A 25,490-nucleotide genomic window follows, 5' to 3' on the forward strand; every position below is an offset into this window, starting at 1 on the left:
GCATTATACTTCCTAGCTCCACCCATGTCATTGAAAATGACAAGATTTCATTCTTTTTATGGCTGAATGATATCCTGATATATATATATATATATATGTATGTATATATATCATTTCTTCTTTATCCATTCATTAGTTGATGGGCACTTGGGCTATTTCCATATCTTAGCTACTGTAAATAATGCTCATATAAATATAGAGGTGTATGTATCCCTTTGAATTAGTGTTGTCATACTTTTTGGATAAATATCCAGTAGTGCAATTGCTGGTTCATAGGGTAGTTCTATTTTTTTTTTTTTAAAAAGGGAAACTTTTATTACTTTTATGGATAGAAAATTCCACAGTGTCCACTCAGTCCACTTATAGTATATAAGACTATAGAGTCTTATATAGAGTTGGTGGCCAGTTCTTTAGCCTTTGCTTTTTCCAGCTTGGCAATGTGAGCCCCCAACTTCAGACCCAGGACACTGCCTCCCCAGTGGCAGTGGATCTCATCATATCTGTCATTGTAATTGGTCCTGATGGCTTCTACCAGCTTAGCCAGAGCTCCCTTGTCTTCTGAGTTAACCTGTTTGAAGGCAACAGTCTTGCAGGTCTTCCTGTGGACGAGATGCCCCAGCCTGGCCTTCCCCTTGATAATGCAGTAGGGAACCCTCACCTTAGGACACAGGGCAGGCAGGAAGACAACCAGCTCAGTGGGATCCACATCATGTGTGAGCACTACCAGCTGAGCCTTCTTGTTTTCCACCAAGGTGATGACAGTGTTAGCCCCAACTCGAAGGACAGGAGGCCTCTTAGTGGGGACATCTGCTTTGCCAGCAGCTTTCTTCTTGGCGTGGGCCAACAACATCTGCTTCTTCTCTTGCTTTGTCTCTGGTCTGTGCTTGTGGGCCAGCTTAAGCAGTTGAATAGCTGTTTGGCAGTACAAGGTCTGGGTGAACTGGTTAATGGTGGGAGGTACTTTGAGACGTTTATAAAGAATGACCCTCTGCCGCTGCAGCTGGATGTAGTGTGCCCATTTGCAAAGCGGGTGAGGTCCCTTTTGGGCTAGATGTCCTGTCCGATGCCAAAGTTTTTGGACCTTTTCTCAAACGGGATTGATTGACCACCTTCTTGGCCTCCTGCTTCTTTGCTACAGCAGGGGCTAGGGCCACCTTCTTCCCCTTCACCTTCTTTCCTTTCAGCATCTTGGCTTGCTGGAGAAGAGAGTGGGTAGTTCTATTTTTAACATATTGAAGAGCTTCCATATTGTTTTCTAGAGTGGCTGCACCAGTTTGTATTCTCATCAACAGTGCACAAGGCTTCCTCTTTGTCCACATCCTCATCAATACCTGTTGTTTCTTGTGTTTTTGATTTTAGTCATTCTGACAACTGTGAGGTCATATCTGATAGTTTTGATTTGCATTCTCCTGATGATCAGTGATGTAGAGCATCTTTTCATATGTCTATTGGCCATCTGTATGTCTTCTTTGGAAAAATGTCTATACATGTCCTCTTCTCCTTTTTTTAACTGGATTATTTGTTTTTTTGGTGTTGATCCATTTTTTGGTCTTTAATCCATTCTGAATTTATTTTCATGTATCACATAAGAAAGTGGTCTAGTTTCATTCCTTTGCATGTAGCCATACAGTTTTCCCAACACTGTATGGCTACTTTGTTGAAGAGACTGTCTTTTTCCATTGGATGTTCTTTCCTGCTTTGTTGAAGATTAATTGATCCTATAGTTGTGGGTGCATTTCTGGGCTTTCAATTCTGTCCCATTGATCAGCCTATTTTTTGTTCCAGTACGTTTTTAATGACTACAATTTTGTATTATAACTTGAAGTCCAAAATTGTGATGCTTCCAGCTTTTCTTTTCTTTTTCAGGATTGCTTTGGGTACTTGGGGTCTTCTGTGGTTCCACAGATATTTTAGAATTGTTTGTTCTAGCTCTGCAAACAATGCCATCGGTATTTTGATAGGGATTGCATTAAATGTATAGATTGTGTTGGGTAGTATAGACATGTTAACAATATTTATTCTTCCAATCCATGAATATGGAATGTTTTCCCATTTCTTTTTTTTTTTTTTTACATTTATTTATTTATTTATTCATGATAGACATGGAGAGAGAGAGAGGCAGAGACACAGGCAGAGGGAGAAGCAGGCTCCATGCCGGAAGCCTGACACGGGACTCAATCCTGGGACTCCAGGATCGCACCCTGGGCCAAAGGCAGGCGCTAAACCACTGAGCCACCCAGGGATCCCCTGTTTTTCCATTTTTTATGTCATCTTCAATTCCTTTCATCAATGTTTGACAGTGTTCAGAGTACAGGGATTTCACCTCTTTGGTTAGGTTTATTCCTAGGTATCTCATGGTTTTTGATGCAATTGTAAGTGAAATTGTTTCCTTAATTCATCTCTCTTCAGCTTCATTAAGGGTATTTAGAAATGCAACAGATTTCTCTTTATTGATTTTGTATCTTATGACTTTACTGAATTAGTTTAACAGCTCTAAAGTTTTTTGGTGGAGTCTTTGGGGTTTTCTATATATAGTGTAATGTGAAACATGTGAAAGTCTTATTTCTTCATTACTAATTTAGATGCCTTTTATTCCTTTTTCTCATTTGATTGTTGTGACTAGGCCTTCTAATGCTATGTTGAATTAAAGTGGTGAGAGTAGACATCCTTGTCTTATTCCTGACTGTAGGGAAAAGAGCTGAGTTTTTCCCCATTTAGGATGATATTAGCTGTGGGTTTTTCATCTAAGGCCTTTATTATATTGATGTATGTTTCTTCTAAACCTACTATTTTGGGTTGTCTTTTTTTTTTTATCATTGTACTTTGTCAAATGCTTTTTATGCATCTATTAAAATGATCATATGATTCTTATCCTTTCTCTTATTGATGTGATGTATCATGTTGATTGATTTGCAAATATTGAACCACCCTTGCAACCCAGTAATAAATCCCATTTGATTGTGGTGAATGAGTTTTTTTTTTTTTGAATGAGTTTTTTTTAATGTATTTTTGAATCCATTTTGTTAAGGATTTTTGCATCTATGTTCATGAGGGATATCGGCCTGTACTTTTCTTTTTTAGTGGAGTCTTTATCTGGTTTTGGTATCAGGGTAATGCTGGTGTCATAGAATGAATTTGGAAGTTTTCCTTCCCATTCTTTTTTTTTTTTAAGATTTTATTTATTTATTCATGAGATACACACAGAGAGAGATAGAGAGAGGCAGAGACACAGGCAGAGGGAGAAGCAGGCTCCATGCAGGGAACCTGATGCGGGACTTGATCCTGGGTCTCCAGGATCATGCTCTGGGCTGAAGGCGGCGCTAAACCTCTGAGCCACCCAGGCTGCCCCCCATTCTATTTTTTAAAATATTTTGAGAATAATAGATATTAACTCTTCTTTAAATGTTTAGTAGAAATCACCTGTGAAGCCATCTGGTCCTGGACTTTTGTTTTTTGGGAGTTTTTAAATTCCTGATTCAATTTCTTTGCTTATTGGTGTGTTCAATTTTTCTATTTCTTCCTGTTTCAGGTTTAGAAGGTTATATGGTTCTTGGAATTTATCTATTTATTCTAGGTTTCCCAATTTGTTGGCATATAGTTTTTCATAATAATCTCTTATAATCCATTGCATTTCTATAGTGTTGGTAGTTACTTCTCTTTCTTTTCTGATTTCTATTTATTTGAGTTCTCTCTCTCAGTAATGAGTCTGCCTAATGATTTGTTAATTTGGTTCATCCTCTCAAAGAACCAGCTCCTGGTTTCATAGATCTGTTTTATTGTTTTTTAGTCTGCATTAATTTCCACTCTAATCTTTATTATTTTCTCTCTTCTGCTGGTTTTGGGTTTGGTTCTTTTTTTTTTTTTTTTTTTTTTTTTCTTTTCTAGCTTCTTTATGTGTAAGGTTGAGTTGTTTATTTGAAATTTTCTCACCTCTTGAGGTATAATTTTTATAATCTGAATTTTCATTTGTCTCTAAATATTTTTTTCCTCTTTGATTTCTTGGTTGACCCATTCATTGTTTAGTAGCTTGTTATTCAACCTCTATGTATTTTGTTCTTTCCAGATTTTTTTCTTGTGGTTGATTTGTAGTTTCATAGCATTGTGGTTGGAAAAGATACATTGCATGATTCCAATCTTTTTTAATTTATTGAGACTTGTTTTGTGGCCTAATGTGATTTATTCTGGGGAATGCTCCATGTGCACTTGAAAAAACTGTGTATTTTACTATTTTTGGATAGAATATCTTGAGTATATTTATTAGATTCATTTGGTCCAGTGTGTATTCAAAGCCATTCTCTTCTTGTTGATTTTCTGTCTGGATGATCTAATTATTGATATAAGTGGGGTATTAAAGTCTGCCACTATTATAGTATTACTATTAATTTCTTCTTTTATGTTTGTTAATAGTGGTTTTATGTACTTGGGTGCTTCCATGTTGGATGCATAAATATTTACAATTGTTATATTTTCTTACCTAATTGTTTCCTTTATGACTGTGTAGTGTCTTTCTTTGTCTCCTGTTACATTCTTGGTTTTAAAGTCCATTTTTTTCTGATGTAGATATTTTTACCCCAGCACTTTTTTCACTTCCATTTGCATGATAAATGTTTCCCATCCCTTCGCTTCCAATTTGCATGTATCTTTAGGTATGTGATGAGTCTCTTGTAGGCAACATAACTACAAGACAAGATAGTTTTGCTTTTTAATCCTTCCATCACCCTGTGTCTTTTGATTGGAGTGGTTAATCCATTTACATTCAAAGTAATTATTGATAGGTATGTACTTACTGCCATTTTGTTACATTTAATGATTATTTTTGTAGTTCTCTGTTCCTTTTTTCTCTTGATCACCTCTCTTATGGTTTGACGGCCTTCTTTAGTGATATTCTTGGGTGTCTTTCTCTTTATTTTTTTGTATACCTATTATAGATTTTTAATTTGTGGTTACCATTAGGTTTACATATAATATCCTATGAACATTGCAGCCTATATTAGGTTGGTGGTCATTTAACTTTAAACCCATTCTAAAAGCAATGAATTTTTACTCCTCCGCCATCACATTTTATGTATATGGTATCACAAAAGTATAGAACACATTGGTAAAAGGAAATTTACAGATTTTTAAAACCCTAATTCTGTAATATGATGCTGTGTTAGCCATTAAACTATAATGGTTAAGGAAAAAAGCATTAAATTAAAAATTACTATGGCTACAATAATTTGTATTGTACACGTATTTAAAATATACACAACATAAAAAGCAGTAAATCATGACATCAAAATATAAAAAGTGGGAATATAAGGTTAGAGCTTCCATATGCAATCAAAATTAAGTTACTATCAGCTTAAAATGTACTGTTTTATCTATAAAATGTTTTATGTAAGCCTCATGATAACTACAAAACAAAAACCCATATAGATTCACAAAAAGTAAAGAGAGGAGAATGAAAGCATATCACCACAGAAAACTATCAGTTCACAAAGGTGGGCAGAAAGAGAAATGGAACAATAAAAATACAAAACTACCAAAAAGCAATAAATAACATGGCACCAATAAATTCTTACATATCAATAATTACTCTAACTATGTATTATGAATTTACCAACAGAAGGTACAGAGTGTGTGATTAAAACAAAATAAGACCAACAATATACTGCCTATCAGAGACTAAATTCAGGTTTAAGAACACACTTAAGCCTAAAGTGAAGGTATAGAAAAAAGACATTCCATTCAAGTGGAAGCCCAAAGACAACAGGGCAAGCTACTTACATTAGAAAAACTAAGCTTGGATTGTTTGTTCCTTTGCTGTTGAGTCTAATAAGTTCTTTATAGATCTTGGAGACTAGCCCTTTATCTGATACGTCAAGTTTATAGTAATAAATGCATTTATTAGGAAATAAGAAAGATCTCATCTAAAAAACCTAACTTTACAGCTCAAGGAACTAGAAAAAGAAGAGCAAATTCAACTCAATGTTAAGAGAAGAAAAGCAATAATAAGGATCAGAGCTGAAATAAATGAAAGAAACACCAGAAAAAGAGGAGGAAATATCAACAAAACTAAAAGATGATACTTTAAAAAGATAAACAAAATTGACAAACCTTTAACTAGGTTAATTACACAAAAAGAGAGCTTAAGTGAAATCATAAATCAAAGAGAATTACAACATACTAAGAAATATATAGAATTGTAAGAGATTACTATGAACAATTATATGCCAACAAAATATATAATCTAGAAAAAAATCAGTAAATTACTAGAAACATTATGACCTACTAGGACTGAATATGAAAGAAATAAAAAATCTGAACAGACCTCTAATAAGTAAAGAGATTTTAATAAAGAGTAAAGTTGAATTAGTAATCAAAAACTTCCCAATGTAGAAAACTTCAGGACCAGATGGCTTCACTGGCTAATGCTACCAAATATTTAAAGAAGAATTAATATCATCCTTCTCAAACTCTTTTAAAAAATAGTAGAGGAGCCACTTCCATATCACTCTCTACAAGGCTAGCATTACCCTGTTATTAAAGTCACATAAGGATCTTACCAAAAAATACAGAAAACCATAGACCAGTATCCCTGACAAATATGGATGCAAATATTTTCAACAAAATATTAGCAAACTAAATTCAAGAACACTTGAAATGGATTATATCCCATGATCAAGTGGGATTTATCTGGGATGCAAGGATGGTTCAACATACACAAGTCAATAAATGTTATATACCTCATTAGTAGAATGAAAGATAAAAATCATATGATCATCTCAATAAATGCAGAAAAAACATTTTACAAAATATAACATCATTTATATTGAGGATAAAAATCCTCAACAGATTGGTTATTAATAGAAGGAATATACCTAAACGTAACGAACCCACAGCTAACCTTATACTAAACAGTAAAAAATAAAGCTTTTTCCTCTGAGATCAAGAACAACACAAAGATCCCACAAGGATGTCATGAAGGATGCCCACTTCTCTTATTCATTATAGTACTGGAAATTCTAGCTAGAGCAATCAGCAAGATGAAGAAATAAAAGACATTCATATCCAAAAGAAGGAAGTGAAATTGTCACTACTTGCAGATGATATGATCTTATGTACCTAAAATCCCAAAGACTCAACAAAAAGAAAAACTGTACTTCCTCAAATTCATCTGAAAATGATGCTTGCTTGATGTAAAACTAACAGGGCATCCTTTTTTCTTTGGTATAGTTTTTTTTTTTTTTTATTAAAGTTAGATTTGCCAACATATAGCACAACACAGTGCATCTTGAAGAACCTGGCCATGGCATGGACACTGGCTGTCTTATAGGAATCTTCAACATCTTTATGGACCTAGTTAACTAGTCAAGAAGCCCTTCCAATAAATTTTTTAGTACATCGCTTTTAAATATAAATGTTTAAAAAAAATAAATATAAATGTTTAACCGACATTGATCATCTAAAATGAAGAAAATGTTCACAGGAGAAACAGTCTTACACAATTAAAGAAACAGAGGAACTCCGAGGGAACAGAAGCAGAGCAAAGAATAGAAGAAAATATTTGTTTTAAATTATAATTAATATCTGCTAATATAAAAGAATATCTTTTACCCAGAAAGCAAAAAGAAGGTGCTATAAAAAGAAACAATCAAAGAACAGGAAAAAAAAAAACTGTGGGAAATTAATAATATAGCAGAAACAAAGGTAAATAAATAGATATATAAATGTTCATAGCAGCTTTATTTGTGATAGCTCCAAACTGGAAAATACCCAAATATCCTTCAATGGATGGATGGTTGGAGAAATTGTCATACATCTATGCCATGGGAATAGTACTCAACAATAAGAAGGAATGACCTGTTAATACATACAACAGCTTGGATGAAATTATGTTGAATGAAGAAAAGCCAATTTTAAAAGGATATATGTTGTATGATTCCATTTATGTGACCTTCATGAAATAACAGGACTATGGCCCCTGTGGGGTGCCCAATCTGCCAATAGCAAAGACCAACATTGAGCCCATATGCGGCACTAGTATTTGGGGGAACCGACCAGCTACCTGGTGGTAGTACATTGGATTTTCTGTCCTTTTAAGAACAATGATTTTTTTCTCATGGATATACATTTTGCCTCACTGCCCATATGCTTCTGCTGTAATGATCATCCCTGGACTTACAGAGTATATGTTATTTATGATCATGATACTCTTCTTAATGGTACTTCTGACAAGGAACTCATTTAAAAGCAAACAAAGTGCAGCAATTGTCTCATGAAAGCATGGTGTTGTTAATGCTATTATTTGGAATTCACTGTCTACCATGTTTCCTATCATCTTGCAGCTTGGCCTCATAGAATGGACTTCAAAAATTCAGTTATGGTGTCAGCTGAGTGAAACCACTTTGTGGAGCTGGCATAAAACCTGAGATGCAGGGCATGCTCTGAACCAGTGATTAATTTATAATGTAGTTTTCCCCACAGTAGATATGCAGTTTCAGAAATCAAAGGGTATAAACAGGCACTTTTAAAACTGTTACACCAAAAAAAAAAACCAAAAACAAAAACAAAACAACAACAGCAACAACAACAAAACAAAAAAAAAAACCTGTTACACCTAATGTATACTAACAGAGTTTTGGCTCTCTATCTCCACACTATTGAGCTCTGCTAGTCTTGGAGATCTTAGTTCCCAGGGCAAGGAATGCTTCTACCAGGGGAAAATCAATGGTTTCACTAAACAGGAAGCTGAGACTGCCATTTGGCCAGAAAAAAAGAGGTTACTGTACTGGTTGTGACAATTGATCTTGATTATCAACAGTAAATTGGTTTGCTCCTACACAATGGGAGCAAGGAGTAATACCTGAGGTCCAGGAGATTCTCGTGGTAATCTCTTAGTACTCTCATGTTCTGTAATAGAAGTAGTAGGAAACGATAGCAACCAAAACAGGCAGGCCCTTTATGGCACAAAAAGTTCAAGAATAAGATTTAGGTCACCTTAATAGACTAAAAAAAAAAAAAAAAAAAAAAAGTAACTGGTTTGGGTACTAGCTGGGGAAAAGGGGAAAGGGAATGTATGGCAAGAGGAGGGAATTATAAATACCGCTTATGGCCATATGGCCATTTACAGAAAAAAACACTTGGTAGTTACATATATTTCCTGTCTTGTTCTTATGTTTGGATATTTGTGTATGTACTGATATTTTTCTCTTTCTCCTCTCCCATTCCCATGCCACCTAAGAGTATTAATGTGTAAATCATGCTTTTTTCTATATTTCAGTTTTAGTTTATAGGATAGCAAAAGTGGACTGTGAATCAGAGAATAAAGAAACAATTACTCAAAGATGGAAAAGTGGAACTTTGGGTTTCTTCTGGGTTTGGTTGTATGGAAAGAGTTAAATCATATAATGGGGAAGTACAATATTGCTAATATCTTCATTTGGAAGTTAAATGTTGAAAATGAGAGTCTTCAGATGCTGAGCTGTTGTAGACTGCATCCACAGTCTGTTGTTAACTCAGCACTACTATCATTCATCTTTGAGGCTAAACTACATTTTCCAGAATCCCTTTTCCTACATAGTTTTTGGGTAGAGTGTGCTGGTGAGAGAAACCTGCCAAATGTGTGAGTGGAGAAGAGATTCACAGTGGCTTCCTGGCAAACTTTTGAGAACTACCCTCTTCATTACTGAACTCTGAGATGATTGGTGGAAGGTTCAGAGATTTTTAAGAACTTCAGTAAGTTTTTGAGAACCACCTGCCTTATGCTTGAGCTGAGATCTTTAGCATGAGTTCCTCTGATTTTTGGTGATGGCTCCCATGTTCTCTGCTCCTTCAGCTCTTCCAACAGTCACGAAAATTCCTAATTCTATATTAACTTTGTTATATAAAGAATACATAAAATGACTTATTTTTCTTGATGATACCCCAACTGATACAAGATTCTTAAAGCTTCCTAAGAGAAAAAAAACAGATTGCATACAAATAATACATCAGTATGGTGTTGAACACATCAACAGCAACATTGTAAGCTAGAAGAAAATGGAACAAAGCCTTCTGAAGGGAAGGCTGAAGGAAATTGGTTTCCAGGCCAGAATTCTTATCTAATCAATAGTGAAGATAAAGACATTTTTAGACATGCAAAATTTCCACATTTTTTTCTTTGTTTCCTTTTCTCAGGTTGCTACTGAAGGATATATAACATTAAAAATAGGAAATGAGGGTGAAAACCCAAGAAACTGATATGGAGTCTGAGAAAGAGGGATGCCAATATAGGAGAGAGGTGAAGAGAATTTAGAGGATAATAAGGAGAGTAAATTCCTAGTATGGTGATTGTGCAATAGGCCTGCAGGGCAGATAGGTCAGTTTGGGCAGGAGGATAGAAAGCTATAGGGCAGATGTGACCACGGGGTAAATAAGTGAAATCAATAGCTTACTGAATGACTTTGGCCACATAGAGAGGGGTTTATTGATGTTCACTAAGTTTGGTGTATTAAATGCATTTTTGACTTAGAATATTTTCACCTTATGATGGGTTTATTGGGATGTAATCCCATTATAAGTTGAGGAAGTTATTTGGACTATACTAGAAAGGTCACTAGCAAACAGTATGTATATAGTCATAACAATATAACTATTAAGCTTCAATTTAATCAACTCTACTGGGAAAAGGGTTCATGTATATGGGTAAGGTGGGCAAGTGTTTCATAAGAGTACTAAATTCTTAGGCTCAATCAGAAGTCACAATATAATATTTAAAATAAAGTATAAGTAGAGACTAAAGAATATTATTTAGAAATATGGAGATAAATATCAGAAGAAACAGCAAAAAGAGTTAAAAGAATTGCCTCTAGGAAACAGAAATTAAGTTGGGACTGCTTTTTTTTCCCTCCTACAAAGCCTAGAATATGATTTGATTTCAAAAAATAGATATATTTATTACTCTAATAAAAATAATGATTAAACAAAGAAAAGTGTAAGAGAAGTTAGCACTGTAATACAAAAAAAATGGGCAAGGATATTAACACACAATTCGTAAAACACAAAGGACCAGTAGACATGAAAAAAAGCTTACTCTCACTAAAAAACCAGTGGATTGAAAATATACACAATGTTTTCTAATGTAGTTCCAACAGTTCATTTTTGCTTTTGTTTCTTTTGCCTCAGAAAACATTCTAGAAAAATGTTATGGCTGAAGTGAGAGAAATTACTGGCTGTGCTCTCTTCTAGGAATTTTATGGTCTCAGGTCTCAGATTTAGGTCCTGAATCCATTTTGAGCTTATTTTGTGTATGGTGTAGGAAAGTGGTCTAGTTTCATTGTTTTGCATATAGTTGACCAGTTTTCCTAATACCATTTGTTGAAGAGACTTTCTTTTTCCCCACTGCATAGTCTCACATCTTTTGCTGAAGATTAATTTAGCATATAATTGTGGTTCATTTCTGGGCTTTCTGTTCTGTTCCATTGATCTAGGTGTCTATTTTTGTGCCAGTACTAGTACTGTTTTGATTAATATAGCTTGAAGTCTGGAATTGTGATACCTCCACCATTGTTTTTCTTTTTCAAGAGTGCTTTGGCTAATTAAGGTCTTCTTTGGGCCCATACAAATTTTAGGATTATTTGTTCTAGTTCTGTAAAAAATGCTCTTGGTATTTTGATAAGGATTGCACTAAATCTGTAGATTGCTTTGGCTAGTAGGGACACTTTAAGAATATTGATTTTTCTAATCCATGAGCATAGAATATCTTTCCATTTGTATGTGTTGTCTTCAATTTCTTTCATCAACATTTTATAGTTTTCAGAGAATAGATTTTTTACCTCCTTGGTTAAGTTTATTTGTAGATATTTTTTTTCTTTGGTGCAATTGTAAATGGGATTGTTTTCTTACTTTCTCTTTCTGCTGCTTCATTATTAGTGTATAGAGACACAACAGATTTTTGTACATTGATTTTTGTATCCTATCACCTTCTTGAATTCATATCACCTCTAGTAGTTTTTTGGTGTAGTCTTTGGGGTTTTCTATATTATAGTACCATGTCATCTGCAAATAGTGAAAATTTTACTACTTATCAATTTGGATGACTTTTGTTTCTTTTTCTTGTCTTATTGCTGTGGCTAGGACTTCTAATTCTATGTTGAATAAAAGAGATGAGAGTGGACATCCTTGTCTTGTTCCCAACCTTAGGAGAAAAGCTCTCAGTTTTTTGCCATTAAATATGATGTTAGCTGTGGGTTTTTCATACATGCCCTTTATTATGTTGAAGTATGTTCCCTCTGAATCTAATCTGTTGAGAGTATTTATTACAAACAGATGCTGTACTTTGTCAAATGCTTTTTCTGAGTTTATTGATTACATGATTCTTATTCTTTCTTTATTGATATGATGTATCACATTTATTGATTTGTGAATATTGAACCACACTTGCATCCCAGGAATAAATCCCAGTTGATTGTGGTGAATGATTCTTTTAATGTATTGTTGACTTCTGTTTGCTAACATTTTGTTGAGGAGTTTTGCATCTATGTTCATCAGAGATACTGGCATGTTGTTCTCTTTTCTCGTAGTGCCTTCATCTGGTCTTCGTATCAGGGTAATGCTGGCCTCATAGAATGGATTTGGAAGGTTTTTTCCCTCTTATATTTTTTGGAATTGCTTGAGAGTAGGTAAATCAAAATAAAAAATTTATGTACAGCAAAGCCTACTGAATGGGAGAAGATATTCACAAATAACATATTCAATAAAGAGTTACTATCCAGAATATATAAAAACTGTATACAACTCAATATCAAAAACTCCAAACAACCCAATTTAAAAATGGGCAGAAGACATGAACAGACATTTCTCCAATGAAGACATCCAGATGGACAACAGAGCTATGACAAGATGTTCAACATCACTCATTATCAGAGAAATGTAAATGAAAACCGTAATAAGCTATTACCTCACATCTGTCAGAATGGCTAAAATAAAAAAACATAAGGAACAACAAGTGTTGAAGGGGATGTGGAGAAAAAGGAACGTTACCTAGTACACTATTGGTTGGAATGCAAGCTGGTACAGCCACTTTGGAAAACAGTACGGAAGTTCCTCAAGAAATTAAAAATTGGGATGCCTGGGTGGCTCAGCGGTTGAGTGTCTGCCTTAGGCTCAGGTTGTGATCCTGGGTCTGGGGATCGAGTCCCACTTTGGGCTCCCTGAGAGGATCCCACTTCTCCCTCTGCCTATGTCTCTGCCTCTCTCTCTCTGTCTCATGAATAAATAAATAAAATCTAAAAAAAATTTAAAAATGACTTATCATATGACCCAGTAATTGTACTACTGGGTATTTCCCCAAAGAATATGAAAACACTAATTCAAAAAGAAATATGCACCTCTATGTTTATTGCAGCCTTATGTACAATAGCCAAATTATGGAAGCAGCCCAAGTGCCCATCAATAGATGAATAGATAAAGAAGATATGGTTTGTGTATATATATATATACCAGACTACTATTCAGTCATAAAAAAGGATGAAATCATGACATTTGCAATTATATGGATGGAGCAAGAAAGTATAATGCTAAGCGAAATGAATCAGTCAGAGAAAGACAAATACCGCATGATTTCACTCATAGGTGGAATTTAAGAAACAAAACAAATGAACAAAAGAAAAAAAGAGACAAACCAAAAAACAGGCTCTTGACTACAGAAAACCAGTGGGGAGGTGAGTAGGAGGATGGATGAAATAGATAAAAGGAATTAAGAGAACATTTAACATTTTTAAAAAAGTTTTAATTTTAATTCTTTTTTAGTTGACATGTAGTGTTATATTAGTTTCAAATATATAATATAGTAATTTAACAATTTAATACATCACCTGGTGCAAGAGTACACTTACCTTGATGAGCCCTGAGTAATATACAGAATTATTGAATCACTATACCATACACCTGAAACTAATTTAACACTGTATGTTAACTATCTGGAATTAAAAAAAAAACTAGTATAATATATATTTTCTTACTAGATTATAAAATAACCTTACTTCTTTGCATACTGTTCTCCTTTTTTAGTAAATTGGATAGGTTATACCATTTGCCTTGATTAATTTATTTCAAGGATGCCATGTAATGCACAGGAACTCCAAACCCACATGACTATAAAGGGTTGAAAGCTGCCTCCGTGTTGTAACCCTCAGATAATGCTAAAAAAAAATAGTCCCAGTCTTCCCATTTGACATTCTTTTATTTAAATAAGTAGATAATTCAAATTGTAAAAACTATTCCCCCATGTGATTCATTAGAACTGGAAGGAAATTTTCATGTTTCCTGATTTGCTGTCCATTAATCTGCCTAATTACACTGGTGGAAAGAGGACTGGGAAGAATGAACATGTAACATACACATTAGACTCTTAGATATTTGAAAAGGGTTCCAGGTTATGTTTAGGATCATCGTACATCCTGGTTTGCCTGAAATAGTCTCAATTTGTCCCTGTTTCTGGAAGTAAATATTAGTAGCACCTACTTTTGTGGCACCTGAGTGGCTCAGTGGTTGAGCTTCTGCCTCTGGCTCAGGTCATGATCCCAGGGTCCAGGGATGGAGTCCCACATCGGGATCCCTGCAGGGAGCCTGCTTCTCCTTCTGCCTGTGTCTCTGCCTCTTTCTCTGTGTCTCTCATGAATAAATAAATAAACTCTAAAAAAAAAAAAAAGCACCTATTTTTATTCTCAAAGTGTTCCTAGTTAGATGACAAATTATATGGTTACCCCCACCATAGTTCCCTTAAATGCAGGTATTAATTTATGCTAAAAATACAAGTAAAATGCTTTTGATACCATGCGGGAGAGGGTAAGTTTGTTACATTGTATGTATTGTGAGACATTGAATTATATTCTTGATGGCACAAAAGATGAACCTGTTTGGCTAATGCAGTGAAATGAGGCTTTTTTTCCTATCAAAAGATAACTCGCATCTGCTCTAATGGTTGTAGAAATTCTTCATTGTGGGCCTATGTTGTGCAGCATACTGTCATGGAATACACAGTTTTATCTTGGAAATTACTAAAGTTAAAGGCTGTAGAGAAAGTTTGACCATAAAGGAATGCCACTGTAAGTCCAATGGAACTCTTTACTTTTAGCAGGACATTTTCTTGATGGTGCCATTTGATTTACTGCGGAGTGTACCACTGTTAGTAACTGATCTTCACAATGTGATCCTCAGTAGCCACAACATTGTAGACTGTTTTTTTTTTTTTACACATAAAGGGAAACAAAATTATATTTATTATGATATCTACCTCTCCACTAACCCAATTTTTTCTTGGCATTGTTTGTAAAAGGAATGTACTTGTATAACTTAGTGCACTGGAAAGTGTGAAAGCGTGCCATCAGCAAGCTGAAACTGTGAGAAATTCCTGCAAGAGGGAAAACAGACAGGGTCACATTTATAGAGAAACAAGTCTACAGGAAATTTTATCCAAAATAGGGCCAGGAGAGAACTTCTATGAAAGTCTAGGGCATGTCCTCACGATATAACATTACAAGGAGGGGTCCAAGGCACAATTGCTGGGGTGATTCCTTAGGGATCTGTGCTTGGAGCAGCTTGGCTGGTTTCTGCTTGGACTGAGCAACAAACAACAGTGACATTTTCTATCCATATAAGCAGACTCAGGTTCCAGGGATGGAGAGGCATGGAAGATCCCTATTAACTGTGAACTACCAATACAATTTTTCCAATAATATTGGAATAATATTTCCTTCTATTCCATAGTTGTTGTCAGAAGCTGCATTCATGAACATGTAAGGATCCTTGAAAGCACAGAGACAGAAGAGAAAATCACCATATATTTGAGAAAACACATCATGAGAGAAGAAAGAAATGTAATTAAGAGAATGCTTAATTAATAGAGAAAATAAGAAAAGCTCTAAAAATAAGTATAGTATCTTCAAAAATATTGAGAAGGCCATTTGTGTTCATAACAAAAAAAAATAACAAAAGTCCTTAGAAATTAAAATAGCTGTTTATCCTCCTCCATCACAGCCTTCTGCTGCTGCCTCTGGTGCCGCTTTGGTGCTCATTTGTTACATATCATGTATTTACCGTAATGGAGCAACTGAGATGCTGGTGTACATCTTGGCCAACAAAAGATCCCAGAAAGGAGTTGAGAGGCAAAGTGATCTTTTCAGTGACACCTGATTGCATTAACCCCTTTTGTGTAAAACTATTTAAATGACTTCCTGAAACCCTGAAGATAGGTACAAAATTGTTAACATGGGCTTTAAAGCACTACGCAAACCTCCTTTTCTCTTCATTTTAGCTTATTCCATGCCTTTGCTCATTTTCTCTGCCCCTCTTGGGCCCTCTTGTGTTGTGTCTTTTACTTGAAACACTTTTTATCCCCTCTCTTCAGTGAAATGAGTTTCTCCTCTTCCTTCAGACCTCAGATTACTCGTATTTAAGAAAAAAAAACAGTTCTCTGACTTCCATAATTGGGTCAAAGCTTCCTGTTATTTATTCTTGTGGACCTATTTTTTGAAATATTTATTAAACATGCCAAGTTGTCTAGGTGATGTCTTTCTATCAAGTCTGATGGAATTTCTCTTGGTCCAAAGACTTGGGAATTGTGCTCCATCCTCCAACCCTGCACATACCAAAAATGCAGGATAGCTACAATCAAGATTGGAAAACACAGGTAGTCCCCTGGTCCATAACATTGATGGACCTGGTGGATCCCTAGATTGGCAATGAAGGAGGTTACTTCATGTGATCCTATATCTTCTCTCTCTGAGGAACCACCCATTTTCTTCCACAGCCCCTGCTCTGGGATGTTTTAACTGAGAAAGTTCAGATTATTTTATTGTATAGTAATTTTGCAATGGTTATTTCTTTTTTAAAAAAGATTTTATTTATTTATTAATGAGAGAGAGAGAGAGAGAGAGAGAGAGAGAGAGGCAGAAACACGGGGGGCAGAGTGAAAAGCAGACTCCATGCAGGGACTGATGTGGGGCTCGATCCCGAGTCTCCAGGACCAGGTCCTGGGCTGAAGGCGGCGTTAAACCATTGAGCCACCAGGGCCGCCCTGGCATGTTATTTCTTAGCTTCATTCAACAAATATCTAGGTACCATAGTAAATACTGAGATATAATAGTAAACAAAACCAGACCCAGTATTTGTTCTCTAGAGTTTATAGTCAAATCGATAAATCTAAAACACGGCTACACGGGAGTAAATAACTCATATAGCAGGTGTCAGTACTTTATTAGTCTTCGTGGTCAAATAATATACCATTGCATAGATAATGCAATTTGTCCGTTAATTGGTAGACATTTCAGTTCTACTTTGGAGCTGTGAACATTTGTGTAAGTTTTTGTATGAACATACATTTCCAGTTCTCTCAGGTATATACCTAGGAGCAGAATTGCTGGGTGATATGGTAACTCTATTTTTAAAATTTTCAAGAATTGCCAAAAACCGCTGCACCATTTTACATTCCTGCCAGCAATGTGTGAGGATTCTCATGCCTTTACATGTTACCAACATTTGTCATTGTCTACCTTTTTGATTATAACTCCTAGTGGTGATGGAGTGGTATCTTATTGTGATTTTAGTTTGTATTTCCCTAATGATTAGTGATGTTGACCATGTTTTCATGCATTTATTGGCCATCTGTATCTTCTTTAGAGAAGATATTCAAGATATTCACATCCTTTGATATTTAAAAATTGGGGTGATGTTTTATTGTTAAGTTGGATGAATTCTTTATATATTCCAGATACAAGTGTCTTATCTAATATATGATTTGCAAACATTTTCTTCCATTCTGTACGTTGACTTTTCACTTTTTGATGATGTCATTTGCAGTCTAAAATTTTTAAATTTTGATGAAGTCCCAATTTTTCTCAGTATATACTTTTGTGTCATAGCTAAGAAACTATTGCCTAATACAAGGTCTCTTAGGGTTTATTCCTATGTTTTTCTTCTAACAGTTTTATAGTTTTAGGTTTTAGACTTCAGTCTATGATCCGTGTTATTTTTTTTGAAAATGGTCCGAAACAAGGGTCCAACTGAATTCTTTTGCATGTTGCCCCACCTAGCATCATTTTGAAAAGACTACCCTAGCCCAATTGAATTGCCCCTCGTCAAAAAGCAATTGACCATAAATGTATCAGTTTATTTCTGAACTCTCAATTTTATTCCACCGATCTATATGCCTGTCCTTATGTTGGCATCATAATTTTTATTTATATTTATTTCATTTAATATATTTCTAGTGAAATTGTCACATGTTTGAAATTGGTTTTTTTCAAAATAAAATGCAGATCATTTGAAAACACTTGACTATAATCTGAATTTGGCCTACTGGCATTGATGGTTCTTTCTAATCATGTGAATTTTAAAGATTAAATACATTCATTTGGGAACTAATTCATTTCACAGTGACATTAAACAATTTCAAAGGGTGCCAGGGTTGGTCAGGCATCTGCCTTCAGCTCAGGTCGTGATCTCGGAGTCCTGGGATTGAGCCCCACTTGAGCTCTCTGCTCAATGGGGAATCTGCTTCTCCTTCTCTCTGTGTGCTCTCTCTCTCTCTCTCAAATAAATTTAAAAAAATTTTTTTTGAATATTTTTTGAATTTCAAAATTATATCTAATAAATTTTTAAAAAATATTTTATTTATTTACTCATGAGAGACACACAGAGAGAGGCAGAGACATAGGCAGAGCGAGAAGCAGGCCCCCTGCAGGGGAGCCCAACACAGAACTCGATCCCAGGACCCCAGGATCACTACCTGAGCCAAAGGCAGATGCTCAACCACTGGGCTACCCAGGTGTCCCAATAAATGTTTGACAAATGAGAATTTGTCACTTTGCCCTTATGCAGTGATGATTGCAAAACAATACTTCCTTATCTGTAATTATAAACTTAAATGGGAAACTCTTTTTAATTCATGAAGGAGGCCATTAGACTAAGTTGGCTTTAATGCCCTATGAAAGCAAACCAAATCCTAAGCCTCAAGGTTAAGAAATCATATCCTAATGAAAACCAATCACAAAGAGCCAAGTGGGCTTTCCCAAACAATGCAACTACTTAAGCTACAGGCAATTTCTTTGCTTTGCCCTCTTTTCTGTAAAGGTCTTTCCTTTAGCTCCTGTCAGTGGATTGCTTCTAACAACTTCCAATTTGGCGCTGCCAGATTTGAATCAATTTTTGCTCAATAAACTTGTAATTGTAATAGAGCTCAGTTTATCTTTTAATACCCTGATCGGTCTAACTGCAATATGAAGTGATTATGCTGAGTGTATAGGGCTACCATAACTAAGTACCATAAGCTAGGTGGCTAAAAGCAACAGGACTTTATTGTCTCACAGATCTAGAAGCCAGAAGTCCAAAATCCAGGTGTTGGCAAGGTCATGCTCCTTTGAAACCTATAGGAAAAGAATACTTTCTTGACTCTTCCGGCTTTTGGTAGTCTTAGATGTTCTTTGGCTTGAGGCAGCATAATTCCCATTGTCACATGGTATTTTTCCAGAGTCTCTTTGCATAGTCTTCCTTCTGTGCATGTCTATCTCTGTATCTCAATTTCCCATTTGTGTAAGGATACCAGTCAGTTTGAATTAGGGCCCACCCAAATGACCTCGTTTTAACTTAACTACCTCTGTAAAGACTTCTCTTTTCAAATAAGGTCACATCCTGGGCTACTATGTATTAGGACTTCAGCATATCTTTTTTGGGAGACACAAGTCAACTCATGGTATTGAGAAGAGGCGTTTTGCTAGACCAATATTTCAATTTTAAAAATTTTCAGTTATTTAATTTATTATTATTTTTGTGTTTCTGCTGACCTTAGAACTGAACATTTTTTGATTATTATATCTCTGGTACAGACATGTTCTTCAAAGTGCCTGTAGCTATATGGGGTCACATACAGCCATCACCATTGCTGTGTACATCAGTAATCTCTCTTCCCATTTACACTTTATCCCATATTCATTTATTCATTCATTTATTTATTTAAAAATAGCTATTAACTCCTTATTATGTGCCAGACATTCCATTGGGCATTGGAGTCTATCAGCCTTATTTCCATCTGACTTAGGGGAAATTGCTGATAGAATATATACTAACACTGGAACATTACAATACTACTCAATAAATTTTGTCATTCAGCTTGCTAAATTGTATTCTTAATATAATGAAACATTTTTATTATGGCTTTCTGAGCTTTCTAACCTAGAAAAGGATGGAGGGATAGTTAGATGGGTCCTTTCCAATGAGAGACCATATTTTCCCCTATGATTTTTGGTCACCATTTATCATTTAGGTGATTTCTTCAACTTCTCAAAAAGTCCAAAAAAGAAAATGTACAGAACAACTATACAGAAGATGATGTATGAGTCCATATGAAAAACTCATAGGAATGTGAAATATTTTATATTTTATAATCAACCCTAAGGTTGAAAAGCAAAATATAAGTTTAATAACAATTCTTAGGGCTTAAGGAATGGAGTAGGCATTCCAGAACTGCTGCTCAAAAAGATTCTAACCAGTGTCTCAGCTCTGTGACCACAACTTCGTGCTCAAACTCCAGTCAGGTGAGATGTCAGGTGTTGATTTGACCCTGGTTCTTTTTGGGTAACCTGCCTCTTCACTAGTTACTTTTGGAAATTTATCCTTGGTATTCTAAAATTTCAATACTGTATGCCTGAGTATTTGTTTTTATTCTTACTTATCCTCTCATATTCAGTTGGGCCTTTCTTTTTATTTTATTTAATCATATTATATTAATTATATTATATTATATTAATTATATTATATTATTTATTTTATTGCAGTAGGCCCTTTCAATCCAAGGATTTATGATTCTTTGTTCCTGGGCAATTCTCAGCCATCATTCCTTCACACATTGCTGGCTTCCACCTACCATATTTGTCCTTTTGGAAAACCTATGAGACAGATATATCTTATATGTCTCTCCACTTTTAAATTTTCATCATTGGATGCTGAAAGAATTCCTTCCTGGGCCTTCTTGTCCTATAATTCACTCTCTCTTTATATATATATATGTCCATTTTGCTTTTCAAAACCATCCATTAAATTATTTTTAAATTTCAGCAATTATAATTTTCATATTCAAGACCCCTATTCTGTTTTTCATAACATAGGTCATTTTTCATAAAAGCCTATACATGCACCATGGATATGACATTCCTCATCTCTCTGATACAGGATCATTTAAGCCTTGTGGGTTCTGAAGCTTCTACAATTTGAAATACTTCCTCTAAGGGCAAGAATACAAAATTGTTTATGAAAATGAATAGTTTAAAAAGGAAAATGAATAGTTATTTAGGATGTAAAAATAAATTGAAATAGATTTCAGGAGTCTTGGAGCTTCAGATTCCTTTCTTCAGAGATCCTTTAAGTATGATTGGAAATGCTTACCTAAAAATGGGTTTCTCCTCTTTTCTAGAGTTCTCTATAACCTTGGCAACTCCCAGCCTTTACATGAGGCCCTTTAAAAGGCTCAAGCTTAAGAACATTCACAGGGGTGCCTGGGTGGCTCAGTCAGTTAAGCATCTGACTCTTGATCTCAGCTCAGGTCTTGATCTCAGGGTTGTGAGTTCAAGCCCTATGATGGGAGCCTACTCAAAAAAAAAAAAAATCCATATACATGCACATATAGTCTTTTCTGTCATTTCTGCTTGATGTGAGGGAGAGAGCTGGAGTATGGGCTCAACCGGTTATCTTGAAAACAAAATTCTATTTTTTCCTAGGTAAATGGAAATAATTTTTACCTCTGTTTTTCTGTCATTACTTTGTTTTCATTTCTTTTTGAAATGAAATCATACTAGCTTATGATTCTAGCATGGTTATATTTTTATTATAGTAGAGATTATTAAACTCCTTTTGAAATTAGAGAATAGATGCATTGCAGGAGAGGAAAATGTTTTTTCCTTGACCCCATTAGGGTCTATGGCTAGGTCTGAGAATTAAGCTGACAAAGACAGATGAACAGCAGAAAAGCATGCAGATTTATTTAACATAAGCTTTATGTGGCATGGGAATCTTCAGGAGGAAATAAAGATCTAAAGAAACAGACCTGTGTATTTTCATGCTAAGTTTGGTGAAGAGTGGCTGGTTATGGAGAAATATGAGAGATGAAGGATTATGAAGTATTTGTAATTGTGGGGGAAATACAGCAAGGCTTATTTATTAGGATTCCTTTTGGTGTCCTCTTTGGACATAAAGATGTTTCTTTCCTGTGGGTATAGGAAGGTTGCCTGTCACATGAGGATTTTATGATTTGTTTCAGGGAATACGGTGAGGGGGTGAGATCAGGAAGAGCTTCCTGCTTAAAATATGCTAAGGTGCCGTATTTTGGGGTAGTATGCTGTGAACTGACATATAGATATGGTGGGAGAAAAAAACATTGATCCTGTTCCTGATTAAATTTCTTATTAAGGAACATAGCAAAATACAGAAATGTTTTAAGATGTCATTTATGTCACGCAAATCAACTGCTTGTGGGGAATAAAGATATAATCTAATATGCTGTTAGTTAAAAAACAAAAAACTTTTTTGTTGTTTGCTAATCGCCAAAGTTCACTAATACTATTCTTTGAAAATTTTGCACCCTCAAGAGGGACAAAATACAGGTAAATTAGCATATGTTTATTGTTCAAATGAACAAACAAACAAAGACCAGAAATAGACTTATGAATACAGAGAACAAAGTGGTGGTTGCCAGAGGGGAGGGAGTGGGGGGAAGTACGGAATAGATAAAGAGGATTAAGAGGCACAAACTTACAGTTATAAATAAGTTACAGAGTTGAAAAGTATAGGGAATACAGTCAATAGCATTGTAATAACATTCTATGGTGACGATGGTAATTACCCTTCAGTGGTGAGCATCATGTAATATGTTGTTGAATCACTACATTGTGTACCTGAAACCAATATAATATGGTAAGTTAACTATACTTCTAATATGGTAATAAATTCTTTTTAAAATGACAAAACAATGTTTATTATTCAAAAATGTTCAAAATTGTTCAAGGAATATTATGTTAGGATTTAAATTAATAAAAATAACTTGATTTTTAAAATGGCCAATTTTTTTCCTTTTCAGTGGTGTTAAATTCTTATTTTTCTTCTCATTAAACTGAAATTGCTAAAATTGCCACACTTAGTCCATGCAAAGCCCATGCCTTTGTGCAAATTAGAGAAAGCTGACCCTTCCTTGGGAAGATATAAGCCTGCCTTGGAGGGCTCCCCTTCCTGGCAGACACAACTTTGCCTGGGAGCACCAGTTCTGATGAGAAAGGTTTAGCTGATTTTGGAGCTGGCTTGTCCCATTGGCCAGAATCCTTGCTCAGAGCATAACCAGCATGCCTGTATGTGGCACCACTGAATACCTGTATTAACCACTTGCAAAATAAACCCTTTTATAAAATAGCTTCCCATTTGTTAGAATTTTAGTACCTAGTCTATGAGAACAATAAAAGTTTTTTGAGCAAATATATATTCTCTACAGCCTTCGTACTCAACTTGAAGTCTGAATAGCAGTAGCATTCGCATCGCCTGGGAGCTTATTAGAAACTTAGACCAGACCTATTGAGAATCAGACAAGATCCCTGGGTGATTATATGCACACAGAAATTTGACATGTGCTGCTCTCTGTTACTTTTAGACATAAAGAGTGGACAGAGAGGAGAATGTAGCAAAACCAAATATAAGAAGTTCAAAACTCCAAACGGATAGGGATTCTTAAGATAATTACTATTAATGGCACCTGTTGTGGGATACTCCCATTCAGCAGATGAAGGTTTGGGATTATAGATATTAACTCATATTTAACTCATCACTGTAGATTTTATAAAAGGCAGGAAAGAACAGTGAAAAAGAAGCCACATAGAAATCTCTAGAAAGAGATTTTGCTTAAGGTACAGCAGAAGTTGCCACTATATATGCACAGCACTTAACAAGTAATTTTGAGTAATTTCAACCTTATTCACCTTCGATCGCTGCACTTCACAGGCAGGTACCCAGAGCAGATAGCTCATTGCTGGCCTGTCCCTGAGGGCTGCCAGGGTACTTTCCCTGCCTCTGCCTCCCTCAGGGCTTGGCATGCTACAGAATGGGGAGTGACTGAAGTCAAAGGGAGGATAGGGCTCACTATTCAGCCCCATTTGTGTTCTAGTTTCTCATGTTATCCGTGGTAACTCTGCCTTGTTCGTTCCAACTAGTGTTACCATTTTCTGCTAGTTTAGTTCTGTTGTGCACTTTCTCAGAACAGCTGACTTGACTCCTGTGGACAGGTAAACCTCCCTGTTCATTAGCCTTCAAAGTGCATCGTCGTAAAGGTGCTCCCTTCAGTAGCAGTTCCTACGAAAGATATCTCAATTGCTCACACTTCTGTCTGCTTTCCTGTGTTCAGGGCTTATTAGTTTTGTGATTTAAAAAAAAAACAGATTTATTAATTTATTTGAGAGAGAGAAAGAATGCAAGTTCATGTAGGGGCAGAGGAAGAGGGAGAGAGAATCTGAAGCACCCTCCTCGCTGAGTGCAGGACCCCACACGGGGCTTGATCCCACAACCCTGAGATCCTGACTTGAGCCAAAATCAAGAATTGGACGCTTAACCAACTGAGCCACCCAGGCACCCAGTGATTTTTTTTTAAAAGGGTAATTGTGAAGCAATTTATTTAGTTACCCAGAAAAGGCTATGAGTCATGCTTAGTCAACAGTTCCTTGGCTAATAATATGTTATTTAGATGACCACAATTATTCTATTATTCTCTTTTAGAAGTTTAACTCTGAAACCCTGTGTAAATATAACATCTGTTAAGGTTTGACATTTATATTGAAAGATTTTCTTACAATATTCTCCCAATCTGTTCTTGTAAAGTAATGGCACCAAAAAACAAACAAACAGATAAGCCAGGATTAACACATTAACACCAAATATGAACAAGTACACAAAAAGAACAGATCTCCAGTTGCTATGAGGTTCCATTGACATGTAGAAGCCCAGAGTCCTGCATCTGGCCCTCTGAACCCCTTGTACCCCTGAGAATCGAACCTCACTTTCTGGGTTGATTTACAGAGTCTCACCACTCCCATGTTACTGAGCCACAGTCCCTTCCCTCCCTGTTGGTACATCAACCGAATGGTGTCTTAAAATGGCTAGAAGCATCTGTTGTCCAGGAATGGTTGTGGAATGGCCCATAATACCTTTATAATCTTCCAGCAGGCTGAAGCTGAATTTATTGGCAGTCTAAGTTCAGAACAAATTTGCAGTCTGGCTTTTCCTACCTGAGAGTACAGGAACTAAGCTCTGGCTTCACTTTTTATGTTAATGGCCCCTCTTTTATCTATCTGATAAGGCCCTGATCTATTTTAATACATTATATTTGCTCAGAGGTTAAGTTTTATCTGTTAAAAAATAACTGGAGGATGTTCTTTTTGTTTGAGATAATAAGCACTCCTCTGAGACTACTTTACTAGTCAATTTTATGTGTGCATTATTTA

General features: G+C 35.5%; 1 pseudogene; it reads right to left on the minus strand.

Moving 5' to 3' along the window:
• Nucleotides 1-385: 385 nt before the first annotated feature.
• Nucleotides 386-1,193, minus strand: LOC112907407 (large ribosomal subunit protein eL8 pseudogene; annotated as a pseudogene).
• Between the last annotated feature and the right edge of the window lie 24,297 nt (nucleotides 1,194-25,490).

The sequence above is a fragment of the Vulpes vulpes genome, chromosome 12 (genome assembly GCF_048418805.1).
Source record: "Vulpes vulpes isolate BD-2025 chromosome 12, VulVul3, whole genome shotgun sequence".
Taxonomy (NCBI): Eukaryota; Metazoa; Chordata; class Mammalia; order Carnivora; family Canidae; genus Vulpes; species Vulpes vulpes.